Genomic DNA, 15,386 nt, shown 5'->3' with positions numbered 1-15,386 from the left:
GTGTTCTGAACTTTCTCGAGATATTGTAGTAGTTGATAGTCTTATTGATATTGCAAGTGCTTTGAAGCACTGTACCCTAAACCTTGATTCCAGTTATTGATCTTGAGCCGTAACCTGATTCTTTCTAGATCATTGATTATTGTATACCCAAACACGAACCTCAAGTATATGATCCTACTCCACAAATACATACAAACTAAATATTAAACACTGAACCAGATTGCTTACACAATCAAATCTTTGTATTTTATGCTTTGAAAGACCAAATCCTTGAAACCCTAAAATATTGATTCCTTTGTTATCCAATTCTTTCATTACCCAGCATCCAAGCTTTGAAATTACCTTATTGATCCTTATAAGGATTGAAACTCTTTCATTGTTAAACACTCATTGTTGTTAATGATTCTGGTTATTGATTATTATTGCATATTCTGTTATTATGTTAGAATTGGATTGTTTTTATAAAATTATGGACCAGATTCGTGGTCAGGCCATATAATGGTCAAGTTAGGCCAATGTGTGCCTTGGATCCAGTAGTTAGAGCAGTGTTGTGTCTTTGCTCAGTGTTAGTACGTGACTGATCAGCAGCCTAACCTTGGTTTTTAACATGAAAATATAATATCTAATTCTAAATTATAATCCATTATTCACTTGATATCATAATCATGTTCACTTGATGATCATTATTCTCAGTTTTGTCATTGTAACTTGCTGAGCTAGTTAGCTCATTTGTGCGATATTGTTTCTGTTCTTTTCCAGTTAAGAAGGAACCAGTTGGTACCGCGGATCCCCAGTCCAGCGCGAGAGCTAGGTGTTCAGGTTGATTGAGCTGAGCTAGTAGGCTTCTTTTGGGATAATTTAAGTCTGTAAAAGTTTGTAATAATGTTTAATACTCAGTTTTGAGTTTGGAATAGTTGGGATTTGAAGGGTATGTAATATAAGTAGATGTGTGGCTTGTGTGCATACTTTAACCTGTTGCGATCCGTGGTAGTTGGTAAATAGGGTCACTGCATATTATTGTTATCTTTATTATTGTTATAAGCAGGTTATAAATAAAGTGTGTGTGTGTGGACCCCAAATTTCTGACCCGGTTTTGGAGGGCGCCACAGCAACTGAGACTAACTCAGACACACATGAGTTGGATAACAAAAATGCCATGTCTACCATGTATAATTTGCCTGTTGTTAATCCCTCTCATAAAGTATGTGGTGTTCCTAATTGTATGTCTTGTGCTTTTAATTTGATGTATGCTTATTTTAATGGTAAACATGTTTCTAGTGATAAGACTACTCCTCGTCAGCATGTGAAAAATAGGAAGCATGATAGGTTTAAAACTGCTAGTCCTTCTACGGCTAGAAAGGAGACATTTGTGCCTAAGCCTAAATAGAAATTTGTCAAGGTTGTTTACAAGGTCAAATGTCCAGTCATTGAGAAAGTTGAGAACATATAAATTAAGAATGTTGTTTTGCCTGACAAAGGCCAATTCTACAAGTATGCTGGACCCAACCAAGCTTGGGTTCCGAAGAAGGTCTAATCCATTTGTAGTGCAGGGCAGTAAACAGGTGGAACCGGTAGTGTGGATTCTTGACTGCGGATCATCAAGAGATATGACCGAAGATAGAGCCCTGCTATCAAATATGGTTGAGATAACAGCAAAGGTTTAACTGAGGGATATGGCTGTTTGCAAGCTGGTAATGTTATCATTGAACTTGTAAACATTTTCTGTATTTTTTCTATATTTATATAAGTTTTTATTTGTATTTTCTGTAATTGTAAATATTGTTTGAGGTAGTACAGTTGTTAAGAGTTAACAATTGTATGATATATGAAATTGAATGCTGATATCTTTTTAATAGATAATTGGTATTTAATTCATTGATATATTTTTTTAAAAATATAGGATGCAACTTAATTATTGGTATCTAAAGTGCTTGACAAGTATCAGTCCATGATATATTGTTAATATTATGTTGCAGATAATTGTGAGCTTTTGACATGAATGAAAATTACTTAGACTTTACCCTAAATGATCAATGCTTTAACAAAAACTCATTCATATTGAAAGTCAAAAACTTTCTTTCTCTTCTCAATACTGCTAGGTCATCAGTCTGTGTCTTATCAAATCAATTATCTTTTTAGGCATAAAAACAGACTTGTGCACTCGAACAGTTTTAGGAGAAAATCAAACTTCTTTCAACATTAGTGATTTCTTATTTCATTTAAAATCTTTTGAAATCACTATTGTACATCATCTCTCTCAAAAGATTAAATGTATAATTTTCATTCATTATAGATCTAAAGTACATTTTATCTCTATATTGCCATATGTTCTGTGATATAGGTTTATCCTCCAATGGCCTTCTTTCATTGACAGTCATGAGGTTGAAAACCCACAACTTCTATCCCAGACTGTAAAGACAAACACAGAAACAGAACCAACCAACACTCTCTTACCACTAAAATGAAGTATGAATGAGCGTGAGGGAGGTAGTGCCTTAGTGCACCACATAAGGAAGGTTCTGAAGTCAACCCAGCAGTTTTGTCTCCTACAAAGATGAGTAGTATTTAAATCGAGATAACTGCTAGCCCCCATACATCTTCTCAAAAAGATGTAATGGCTGAAAATGCACAAAAATAGTTACTAGATTCATCCTCTCAACAGGGTGCGTCTATTGAAATTTGTCTGTCGGCCAGGGTATCCAATGTAGTGTCACCACCTCAAACATAAACAATTCTTGATGCACAAGGAAAAGTTACACATACAAAGGAGGAGTTGACGGAAATAAGTGTCTCAACCATTTTAAGGTCAGATTCGATTGTTCAAGGTTCTTTAATGGACCAATTGCCTTTACAGGTGTTAGGAGAGGATACTGATCCAAAAGCTATATGTCAGTGGTCAGTGTCTACCTCCCCAGGCTTAAATCCCCCGGATGCATCTGCGGATAGTGGATCTGACATAGGCGCAGATCGGCAACTTGTTGACAATGATTCAGATATTACCTGATGAGTCACAAGGAAATGTCTTCACAGACATTAGAAGGGAACTTTGATCTTTATGCTAAATTCTTTGGATCATTGTTTACCTTCCCAGAGTTCAAATCTGGAACTCTAAAAAGGAAACTAGCAACTTGTAGATTATGACTCGGATTTATCTGACGAGTCTAACGAGGATGGGGATTTGCAAACTCCCATTGCACCACCTGTGACCTCCTTAAGGATGGCTAAGGTGATTTTCCTTGCAGGTACAACTCAATTTTGGAGCTATGAGAGGAGTGATACACTTGTAAGAATGAGTGTAAACACGAGTGGAGAGAAGAGTGAAACACATGTGAGGTACACTAAACAGAATCACAGACTCACGGTGAGGAAGAAAGAGAAACTACTTGTTATTTCTTTTCCAACCAAGTGAAATATGAGAACTCCTTCAGACAACGGCATACATTCCTTCTCTAAGGGGGAGATAAAAGCTTAAGTAATAGTTTGGAGGATTCCTCAACTAAGGAGGAGAAATAGCAGGGAGGAAGAAAAAGGTAAAGCACATGTACACTACACTACACCATTGTTGTTTGTAACTACGGATCCTATTGTACTGGAGAGGTGGTAAACACAAGGTGATTTCCTAGTAAGGGAAGAAGCTATTTTCCAAAAGGGGAGTACCATTGGTTTTTATCTGCGGATCCTATTGTACGGGAGATGTGGTAAACGAAGGTGATCTCCTTTAAGCAGTTGATTCTCATAGGGGGAGAAGCAAGAGAGATATGCGCTTCTCAACAGTAAAAGGGGTTGTACAAAAGAAGATGAAACTACTTGAAGATATGTTCAGTCTAGAGGAACATCTATTTGGAATCTGGAAAATGTTAAATATAATCCAGAACTTTTCTGCTATTTACTTTGCATTTCTGTTTACATCTTTTTCTTATTTGTTAGTTGAGTTATCCTCTAGGTATTTGTTGTTATTGTCTAACAAACAAATAGGGAGAGATTGAAAGGCATATGTCATAGCCTATTTGTTTATTCAAGGATATAACTCAACTCAAATAAGAATGTAACAAGTAAATAGTGGATCTATCGTCAAAGAGATCTCACAAAGTAACATCTTTCAAAGGATTCAGAAATAATGTTCATCTACAGACTTGAGGATTTACTTCACTGGAAGAAGTTCAAGAAATTGATCAAGCCTCAGTGATATAAATCAAGATTGTGGATTTAATCAAGTGACAGAGATCTTGTCAAGGTATCAAATAATTACAGGGATTTAATCTGAAGAAAATCAAGTTATTAAAGTCAAGACATGAAGAAACATCACAGAAGTTATTCACTCATGAACCAGTTAGTACATCGAGTGTCAACATTGAAGTGGTGGAATTGATTCATAATTTTCAGAAGGTTTTCAGAAGAATGGTTGCAGTTCAAGAGTAGTATTAATTCTCTATTAATTAATTAAGTCATATAATTTAATTAAGAAAATAAATTATATCTGCAAAGATTAATTTATTAATTAATTGAATTAATTGATTAATTAATTTTGAATTAATATTATTGATTTTCAGAAGTGTAATTGCATTAAAATCAGTTTTAATTCAATAAGACAATTAAACTTGAACTGGCATGACAATCCAGATTGTCATACCGATTTTCATGACACGTCATTTCTAATTGTCTCACCGAAAGTTCTAGTAGGGAGGAGAATTGTCTTGCCAGTTCAGTTTGATAGTCTTGCTAGTTCAATCTTTTGTCTCACCGAAAGTCATGGTGGTTCAGTGGATTGTCTTGCCAAGTCTTGGATTGTCTCTCCAATACAATTGCTACTGCCCTTCGTTGTTTTAAAAGACAGAGAACCTACAACATTCTTTTTACACACTCAACTACTCAAGAACAGAAAGAACAGAGCTGCACAAAACATTTTATCTTCAACTGCTGAATTCAAGATCATTAATTTCTAGCTATTAAAGTTAAATCTAAACCACTAGAAATCAGTCTCTTGTTCTTGTGTAACTATCTAGCGGATCAAAATCCCTAGAACTTAATCTCAAATTGCTTCTAGCATTTGATCCTTTTTTATTGCAAAAATAGAAAAAGTTCATGTCAAATTTATTCTAGATTTGTGATAATTTATTTGAGATTAATCCTTTGTAAATGATACCGTTGTTGTAATACCTTTCAAGTTTAATAATAGTTTTATTTAACTTGAATTTTGTTTCACTTTTTTATTCTGCATTAAATTCGATTAAACGGTATAGTTTGTATTCAACCCCCCCCTTCTACAAACATATTGGGACCTAACAGGGATCAACCTGAGAAAATGGAGGTCAGATACTTGAATGTACCATTATCTGATCCTTAGGGGCCATTTGTTTATCTCTTAACCGATCTTAACATGCTAATATCTGAATCGCTAAGAGATTAAGATTGTTTGGTATCAAATGTTAATAGCTTAACGATTCAAAATCGTCTTAATCATTCATGTTTCAAATTCCTGCTCAATCGTTAAGAGGCCAGTCCGATACTTAAAACATTATATTTACTTTTTCATTCTAATTGCTCATTACCTTTAACTTCAACTCATTTTTCTAATGTTAATATGAAATAATTTATGGTAAAAGATGTTTAACATCAAATCAAATGATGTATAAGGTCTTCGACATAATAATAATAATAATAATAATAATAATAATAATAATAATAATAATAATAATAGTGGTGGTGGTAGTGGTAGTGGTAGTAGTAGTTAATATAAAACAAATATTATTTACATCTTATAAACATGTTAGTTTAATATTTTTTGTTTAATGTTAATAATTATTCAAAAATATGTAACAATATACTACTATTCAGAAAATATAGAAAATTTGTTATCAAACAATATTAATAGTTCAGAATATTCATATAGATTATTTATTCAGAATTTTAATCATTCAAATCAGATGATTCAGATTAGACAAATGACCCCTTAGTGTGATTCTGAGGACAAAATCATTTTAAGGGGGGGGGGAGGATGTAATATCCGGGACATAGCGTGTAATTATTTTTATTGATAAATAAATTTTTATATGATTATATTGTGATTTTTGGTGAATTATCTGATGATTGGTGTTGTTATGTGGATGTTTATATATGGTAAAGTATAAGTATGTTAATTTATTATGTCTAGAACAAGAATATAGATAATTAAGGTATTTTTCTGGTAATTTTTGGAGTGTTATATGATTTTATATTGATTTATGAATTTATTAATTATTTTCTGAATATTTACAAAACTATTTTCTAAAGTCGGGAATCGTCCAACCTCAACCGTTTTTACATTACCCGAAACTCTTCCGAAAACTTTATCCTAACCTAATTTGGTAATTCCGGACATTTTCCAAGTTTTGACTTTTTCGATCTGGATTACGATTTGACCCGTGCGCGGCCCGACGTAAAATTTTTGATACGATAACCCTTTTCGATAACATTATCTTCGTACAAAGCGTTTTATAAAAGCCCGGTTTTGATAATTATCCAAAACAGAAAAATACTTATCCAAAACAGGATAATGTTTATCCAAAACGTTATCCGATAGGATCGTTTTATAGTTACTTAGCGGCTAAGAAACGTATTTATCGATCCAACACGATCCAAAACATATTAATATTTCAAAAATATAAATAACCAATACAGTATAGTATTTTGTACAGATAATCATTTGCAAACAGTAAAACTATATAGTTTCCAGAGAAAAATCTTAAAATTCATCACGTTCTTCATAATCAAATGCACAAACGAAGGCGTTATCGAACTCCGATTCGAGCGTGCCATATATCAAATCGAAGCTCTCGAAAAGTTCTTTCATAATCAATCATCCATTTCAGTGGAGAAATCAAGGTTAATTTCTTATTTAATTATTTTAATTCAAATTATTTAGTAATTAAAATTTGAATTTTTATTCTTGATGTTGTTTGTGTGATTTGATGCTAGAATCATGTAGACCTTTTCTTCCTGGTCATTTTGGTATATTATATGATGAATTTGGAGTTCAATAACATGTTCAAATAGCTATTTGATTCTCGAATTGAAGAAATAGGGTTTATGTGTTTGAATGTTCTTAATTGAAAATTAGGTGTTTGTTTGTTAAGGGTTATTAGATGAAATTGATTACATGGTTGTGTAGATCGTTTAAAAATGATTCGAATGGTATGATTGAAATCAACAGACGATACCGGGAAGTGGCTCGTCGAAAAATCGATTGAGCTGGCGGCGATATTTTCAGTTGATTATTCTGTTCAATCTGTGCATAGTTTGATATTTTTGTTGCTACAGACGTGTTTCGAGGGAAGAGAAATTCATCCCCTATTAATTTTATGCATTTCTGGGCAGTCTATAGCTCGCCGGAAAGCTTGGTGGCCGCGTTAATGGCGGCCGGCCACCAGAGTTGTAGTCGGGGATGACAACGGGGAAAAATTACCCTTTAGTACCCTGAAGTTTCCCTGATTTGCAAACTTAATATTTTGGTTTTAAAAATTTATAAAATCTGGATTCCTGTTTATAAAAATTTCAAAAATTAGATTTCTATTTAATTATTTTCAGAAAATGTATTTTCTTTTTATTATATTTTTAGAAATTGATTTTTAATTATTTAAAATTCTAAAAATTTATTATTTAATTTCTGAAAATTATTTTTAAGTTAAAAATAAATCTTAATTAATGAATTAATTAATTTTACTTGATAATTAATTACTTAATTAGTTAAATAATTTAAATATTAATTGATTAATTAATTTAATTAGTTATTAATAAATTTTAATTGATTATTTAATTAGATTTAATTATTCATTTGGATTTAAAAATTCTGAAAAATAGTTTTGAGCTTTAAAATATTATTTTAAATTATTTTCAAGGCTCGATAATTATTATAAAATTATTTTAAAGTCAGATTCGGGTGTTCAAACCCTATTATTTAATTATAAAATGATTCGGGGACCCTTTTTAATTCCGAAAAATATTCAAAAATTCATATTAAATATCTGGAAAATCATTTTGACCCTGAATCTTCTTTGAAAAATTATTTTAATTTAATATCTTGCGTGCTTTGTGATACGTGCTATCTGATTGATGTGTTATATGCCTATGTGGTTATTATCTGACGGTTTTTGCTGTAACTTTAAATCCGTAAATCGGATTTGGGTAAAACGAATGGTAGGTAAAAGTTTATGTTATCTATGTGACGATTAGAATAATATGAGATTGAGTATTGATAGATAATTTTGATGCCTAGAAGAGTAAATGAGGCATAGAAAAAGAAAGCCAGTGATCCGTAAATAGAATTAAAGCGTAGAAAGAGAAGGCAAGTGATTGATGAATAGTAGTAAGGCATAGAAAAAGAAAGAAAATGATGGAAAAGTAAAATTGTTAGATGTGTACAAGTAAAGCTGGAAATCATCTGTGATAAGGCAAGTACTTCTGAAGCTTTCTTCGAGATATATTACAAATATTCCTGAACTTCTCATAACATGTTGTTAGTATTCAAAATAAATCTTGGTTTATATTGCAAGCGCTTTAAACTATTCAACCTTGAACCCAGATCATATCATTGAACTTGAGCTGTAAGCTTTATTTCTTCTAAACCACCAACGGTTGGTTTCCCATATATTAAACCATACCAATACAATACTACTCCACAAATACATACACACCATAAACCAAGTATTTCAACCACATTTCTTGAGCATACAGAAACTTATACACCCTGGAATACCCTATCACATCAAAGATCAATACCCTGTATTATCATTGAACCATTGTTCTTCAGATACTTGATTCTTCATCAGGCTTGATGCCGTTCTTCATATTTACACCTTGATACACCCTGGTGATACCTGTAAAATGTTTTCTGCTCTGAGATAAATGCTTTATCAAAGTTAATCATGATTCTGTTTTTATTAAATTGCAATGATTATCATATTGAATTGTTTTAGAATTTGATGGTTTTATAAATGTGGGCCAGATTCGTGGTCAGATCAAATTCGTGGTCATATTAGGCCAAAGTGTGCCTTGGATCCAGTATATAGAGCAAAGCTGGGAGCCTTGCTCGGGGTTAGTGCGTCACTGATCAGCAGCCTAACCTTGGTTTTTAAATATGAAAAGAGAATATCCAGTTTTATTCATTACTAATCCAGAAACTTGATTCTTCTGAATCATTTCAACTGATCATTGTTGAACCTCAGATATTTCTATTATGACTTGCTGAGCTAGTTAGCTCACTCTTGCAAATCTGTTTATGTTATTTTTTACAGTTGAAAAGGAAATTGTTGGTAACGAGGATTCCCAGTCCATTGTGCAAGCTAGGATTCCAGGATAAGATGGACTGAGTTAGCAGGAGCTTTATAATGCAGATGAGTTATGTAAGATTGTAAGAATGATATCATTATCAGTTGTAAGCGGAACTAGTTGGGATTTGGTACGATGTAATAAAAGTTAAGGTTGTGGCTTGTTTTCATACTTTAACCTATTGAGATCCATGGTTATGGTAAGTAGAGTCTTTACATATATTACTTTCATAAGAAGGTATATATATTGAGTGTGTGTATTGTGAATCCCAAACTTCTGACCTGGAGGGCGTCACAGCGCGACGTTATTAATATCGTTCAGAATAACGCGAACAAAATTTTCAAAATAATTTGTTAACCAATTTTTTAAAAAAAATCAAATCATCTTATATAAGTACATACATTTAATTTTATGAAATGAAATTATTATATAAAATTCCGCATACACCTAAATAAAGTAATTTACGAGGAAATGCAAATTGTATGAAATCAAGACGGATTTAAATATAAAATAAATAAAAGTATAAATAAAGTGAACAAACAATATTTATAATAATTTGTGTAAATTAAAAATTTAATGTACATGTAAATACAACTATCTTTAATTTAAATAGACGCACAGCTATCTAATTATGAAAATATTGAGATAAAAAATATATGTAAAATGAAATGATTTTTATAAATTCTTTTAATTGATATAATACTCTGTATTGGTGTGTTTGTTTTGAAACCATTTCTCGGTGTCCTCGATTCCTTTTTGATGAAATGAATAATATTCTTAAAAACTTATATTTAACATTTAAAAATCTTGCCTTTTTAAAAACTATGAACTTACATAAATGCATACATTTAATTTGATGAAATAAAATTATTAGATAAATAACTGTCATAAACCAACGATAAAATAGCTTAGAAAAAAGTACAAATTATATGAAATCAAGATCGATTTAAGTATAAATAAAAATGAATAAACAATATTATTAAAAATAATTTTTTTCTAAATATATTTTTAATAATTTATATAAAGCGTGATTTTAATGTTGACATATACACAACCATCTTAAATTTAAATTTATACACATTTGCATATTATTAATAAAAAAATATGGTAAAAGATATATTGAAGATAAAATAATTAATAAATTCTTTTAATTTAAATATTTCTTTGTATTACTACATTTAATTTTAAAAAGATTCTCGACGTAACTTCACGGCGACACCTCGACTTGTTTATGATAAAACCAATCCAAATTTAAAAATAATTTGTTCATAATTAAAAAGAAAATCCTTTTTAAAAATTTTAAGCTTACATAAATACATACATTTAATTTTAATGAATAAAATTATTAAATAATTTTTTTGAAAAAATTGTTAAATAAACAACTCACATAAACCTACGATAAAATTATTTACAAATAAATACAAATTATATGAAATCAAATTAAATCAAGATGGATTTAAGTATAAAAAGGTATAAATAAAAGATATAAACGATATTTTTATTAATATGTGTAAAATGTGAATTAAATGTCTACCTATACACAACTATCTAATATTAAAAAGATATTGTGGTAAAATTTGTCATCAAATAAACCAATTAATAAATTCTTTTAATTTAAATAATATTTTGTATAACTAAGTGTGTTTTGAATCGGTTTCTAAGCATGGTATAGCGGCTAAACTGTTTATAATAAAATGATGACAATTTTCAAAATAATTTATTTAATGTAAATAAATCTTTCTTTTTAAAATATTCCGAGCTTATATAAATATAAACATAAATACATGCATATAATTTTAGAAAAAAATTAGATAAATAACTCTCATACCCCTAAAATAAAATAACAAACAAAGAAAAATAAATTCTCTGAATTCAAGATAAATTTAATTTAAGTATAAATAAAAGGAATAAGCAATCTTTTTAATACTAATATTTATAAGTACACAACTCTGATTTATCTTAATTTATATTGATACATGCCTCTCTAATATTCAAAATAATATTGAGAAAAAAAATGTATGTATTTATAAATTTAATTTAATTTATTAATTTGTATTACCATGTTTGTTTTGTGAAACTGTTTAATTTATTTTAATAACTTTTTTTTGACACAAAAATTTATTTTAATAATTTATATAACATACAATTAATTAAATAAATATATGATATGTTTTCAAATTACAGTAATTTATTTTTTATGCATAAGAAACTATTTAAGTTATCAAAAAAAATCATTACATTTTTTATTAAGAAGAAGCTCAATTATATACACGATGTCTCTACTCATTCATACCACTAAAATAAATATAAAAAATTAATAATTTTGACAACTTATAGAACCTTGAAACATGTATATAATTTTATAGGAATATATAGTTTAATCTTAACATTTGAAAACCAATTTTTTTGTCATCATGTAAATTACTTCTTTATTTCATAGAATTTGGAATAATAAATTATCAAAAAAAAAATTGGAATAATAACATTAATTTTTTAAGTGACACAAGATCATAATGCTCCCTGACCCGTATCCCTGAACTGCTTACAAACTCTCCTAAACATTACATACAATAGGTAGAACATTACACACACTTGACTTAACATAATTTTAAGAATCCACATTATAAAGGATGATGAATTCTTATTTTTTGCACATTAATTATCTGCCCATCCTCTTATTTGGTGCTCTTATGACCCTAAACATGACTGAAGAAGTCAAGTCATGACGTGGGTTAGCAGCACTCATCAGGTTCTTGGAGTTCCACATTTGTTGAATCAGCTCACGGACGGACTCGCATGTTCTTGGAGTTCCACATTTGTTGAGTTAGCTCAGGGACGGTGAGTAATACGTATTGCTGTGATACACGTGAGATGAGTGGAGCAAAGCCAGCCACTAAGAAATTTAAACATGGGAATTGAATTAGGTTAATAGAAAGTTTCTCTCAAGAAGCCTGGCACTCCACTCATAGATCAATGATTCAGATCACCAACTATGAACACTGGAGTTAAAATAAGCGGCAAACTTCTATATAATTAACATACGCAATGACACAAACAAACATAATTTAAGTCGTGATAGGTACTCACAACTTGGACTGCTCAGCTTCAAAGTCCTCAAACAAATGTTATATAGTGCATAATTGTCAAGAACCTACATTCATCAGCATTTACCATGACATTGTAGCATTGTATGGCTCCACAAACGTGTCAGAAACCTTTCGTGAAGGGAAAAAAGAAATTGTGTGCATCATCATATTTGGATTCTCCTCCCTTATCTTTGATATCAAAAGAGTTCATATGCTAGAGCATGTGTTGATAACTCCGGTGAGCGGCGCGGCTCCGTCCGACACCGTGCTTGGACTTTCTGGATGTTAATGAGGTGTAGTTGTCGATTGGGTATCTGCAAAATAACACGGGAAGGGGGGTTTGGCTCCCACGGCGCCTCCGGTGTAATAGAAGCAGATGTATGTTGGAGAAGAAGAAGATGTATGTTTGTAATAGAAAGGCTGCTATGTGTGTATATGGATGTGAGAGGGTGAGTGTGCAAAAGTGTGAATATTTTTCTAACCCCTAAACCCTTCATCTTTGGGGGTATATATAGCCCAAGGGTAGGTTTTAGGGGTTGTTACCTCTAGATCAGGGTCGTTGGTTCTTGGGGGCGGAGGACGCCTGGCTTGGGTGGATTGCCTACACGTGTCCAGGAAGGTGGCCTAACGGCCTTCTGACACGCGTTGTGTTTGTCTGATATGTTGGTTGTTGATAGCTGTCATCGTCACGTGCCCACGTACCCTTCCTTGGCAGGTTGTGGAGTGTGCATGTGTTTGTTGGGACCCCCATCATGGCGATCTTGGCCCTGGTCCGGATCCAGGTAGGTAAATGATCCAGGTCATGGTCTGGAGCCTGGTAGGTAGGTGATCCAGGTCATGGGCTGGACCCTGGTAGGCAGGTGTTCTAGGTCCCGGGTTGGATCCTGGCTGGGAGATGATTAAGGTCCTAGGTTGGCCCTGAGCCTGGGTCTCTCCACTCGATTATGCCGGGCGAGGGGGATCTTGGTTCATCAATTGAGCCTGATACCCCTTAGATCCAGGTTGGGCCCTAGCCGGGTTGCTTATATCCTATCATTTGCCCCTCACTCCCTTATGCAGATTTTCTGGATGAGGGAGTAGAGTAGTATCGAATAGCTGTTGCTTTAGGAGAAAATTATCGTTGTTTCCCCCGATCCGGATCTGGTATGGTAGATGCCAATCCGGGTTAAGGTAGAATTTTGCTGTTTTTTAAAAAATTTATGCCCCATGGTTGCCCCCCAATCCGGATCTGGTGTAGTACATGCCAATCCGGATTAAGGTGGATGAATTTGGTTGTTTGGAAAAAATTTCTGCCCCCTGGTTGCCCTCCAATCTGGATCTGTTATAGTAGATGTCAATCCGGATTAAGGTAGAAGAATTTGGTTGCTTGGAAAAAATTTATGCTCACTGGTTGCCCCCAAATCCGGATCTGGTGTAGTAGATTCCAATCCGAATTAAGGTGGAAAAATTTTGCTGCTTGGAAAAAATTTATTCCCCCTGGTTTCCCCCCGATCCGGATCTGGTGTAGTAGATGCCACTCCGGATTAAGGTTGAAGAATCTGGCTGCTTGGAAAAAAATTCTGCTCCCTGGTTGCCCCCCAATCCGGATCTGGTGTACTAGATGCCAATCCGGATTAAGGTTGAAGAATTTGGCTGCTTGGAAAAAATTTATGCTCCCTGGTTGCCCCCCAAGCCGGATCTGGTGTAGTAGATGCCAATCCGGATTAAGGTTGAAGAATTTGGCTGCTTGGAAAAAAAATTTGCTCCCTGGTTTCCCCCCAATCCAGATATGGTGTTGTAGATGCCAATCCGGATTAAGGTGGAAGGATTTGGCTGCTTGGAAAAAATTTCTGATCTTTTTCCTGTTTCCTGATCCGGATCTGTTGAAGTAGAGAGAGATCCAGATTGACTTCGAGAAATTTCTGCTCCGAAACCTGAACCTTGTTTATGATGATCTGGGTAGGATCCTTTGATTCGGGTAGCTGGAGGAATTTGTAACGTTTTTCGGCCTTTTCCCTCCCATGAATTTGAAATTTTGACAGTTATTTCCTTGAAAATCGGCCCCTAATGATGATGTGGTTTAATGCGCATTTATATGTGTGTAAATACATATATATATTTGTATATATATGTGTATATATTTTTTCGTAACCGCTTCTAGACCCAGTAAGACCCTGCCACGTGGCAGGGGTGGTTCTCCTTTTCCCCCTCTATAAAAGCCGAAACCCTCTTTTCATTTCTTCTTTATTCTCACAAAGCATTCCAAGAGTCACCGAACTCCTCTCTTCTTTTTTCAAGATTTTCAAAGTCTAACTAGTGATTCGAAGCTTTGGACGACGCCGTTTCCTTTGCTGTGCTCCGTTCTCCTCATTTGCTCTTATAATTGTAAGCTTACTTCTTTCTTTCTTCATTTTTCTTTTCGAGTTATTGCAACTTTCTCCAAGTCTTCCATGCTTCGATTTAGTGGTTAATTTCTTGTTTCTGGGCAATTTTTGTTGTGTTTATTGTTTGATTTTGTTTGTGTGGGATATTTATGGTTAGATCTGTATGTTTTGGCCATTTTTGGTTCGATTTTTGTTGGGTTTGTTGTCGATTTTTTGGGGTTTTGCAATATCTGTTCTTCGCGTTCTTGATAGAAAAAATCGTGTATATATATTGTTAGTCCCTAACAATGCAACAAGAATTACAGAAGGGGGGTTGAATGAAATTCTTGAAACTTTTTCTCAATAAAAAATTATTTTATCTAAATAATATATAAGTGTTTGATTTTCAAGGTGCGGAATAAGAAGTTAATAGAATCAAAACACAAGTAATTAAAAACACAGGTCTTTAAAAACATTCTGATGGATTTGAATGTATCCACTAGAAATATATATTATATCGAGAGAACTCTGTGTAGCAATAAAAGCTCACAGCTACTTACAAATATGAACAACTAAGTTTATAGAGAAATGTTAAAGATGCAGCTTACAATTGTTTCTCTGAGAAAAATGTTCTTAGTCTAGTTATGGTTCTATT

General features: G+C 32.7%; 1 pseudogene; it reads right to left on the bottom strand.

Annotated features, from left to right (window-relative positions):
* The window catches only part of LOC141691131 (tubulin beta-1 chain-like), a 37,800-nt pseudogene extending 24,660 nt beyond the window's left edge, over positions 1-13,140 (bottom strand).
* Positions 13,141-15,386: the final 2,246 nt, after the last annotated feature.

This window comes from Apium graveolens, chromosome 10 (assembly GCF_009905375.1).
Source record: "Apium graveolens cultivar Ventura chromosome 10, ASM990537v1, whole genome shotgun sequence".
Taxonomy (NCBI): Eukaryota; Viridiplantae; Streptophyta; class Magnoliopsida; order Apiales; family Apiaceae; genus Apium; species Apium graveolens.
This window is presented reverse-complemented; position numbering and strand designations above follow the sequence as displayed.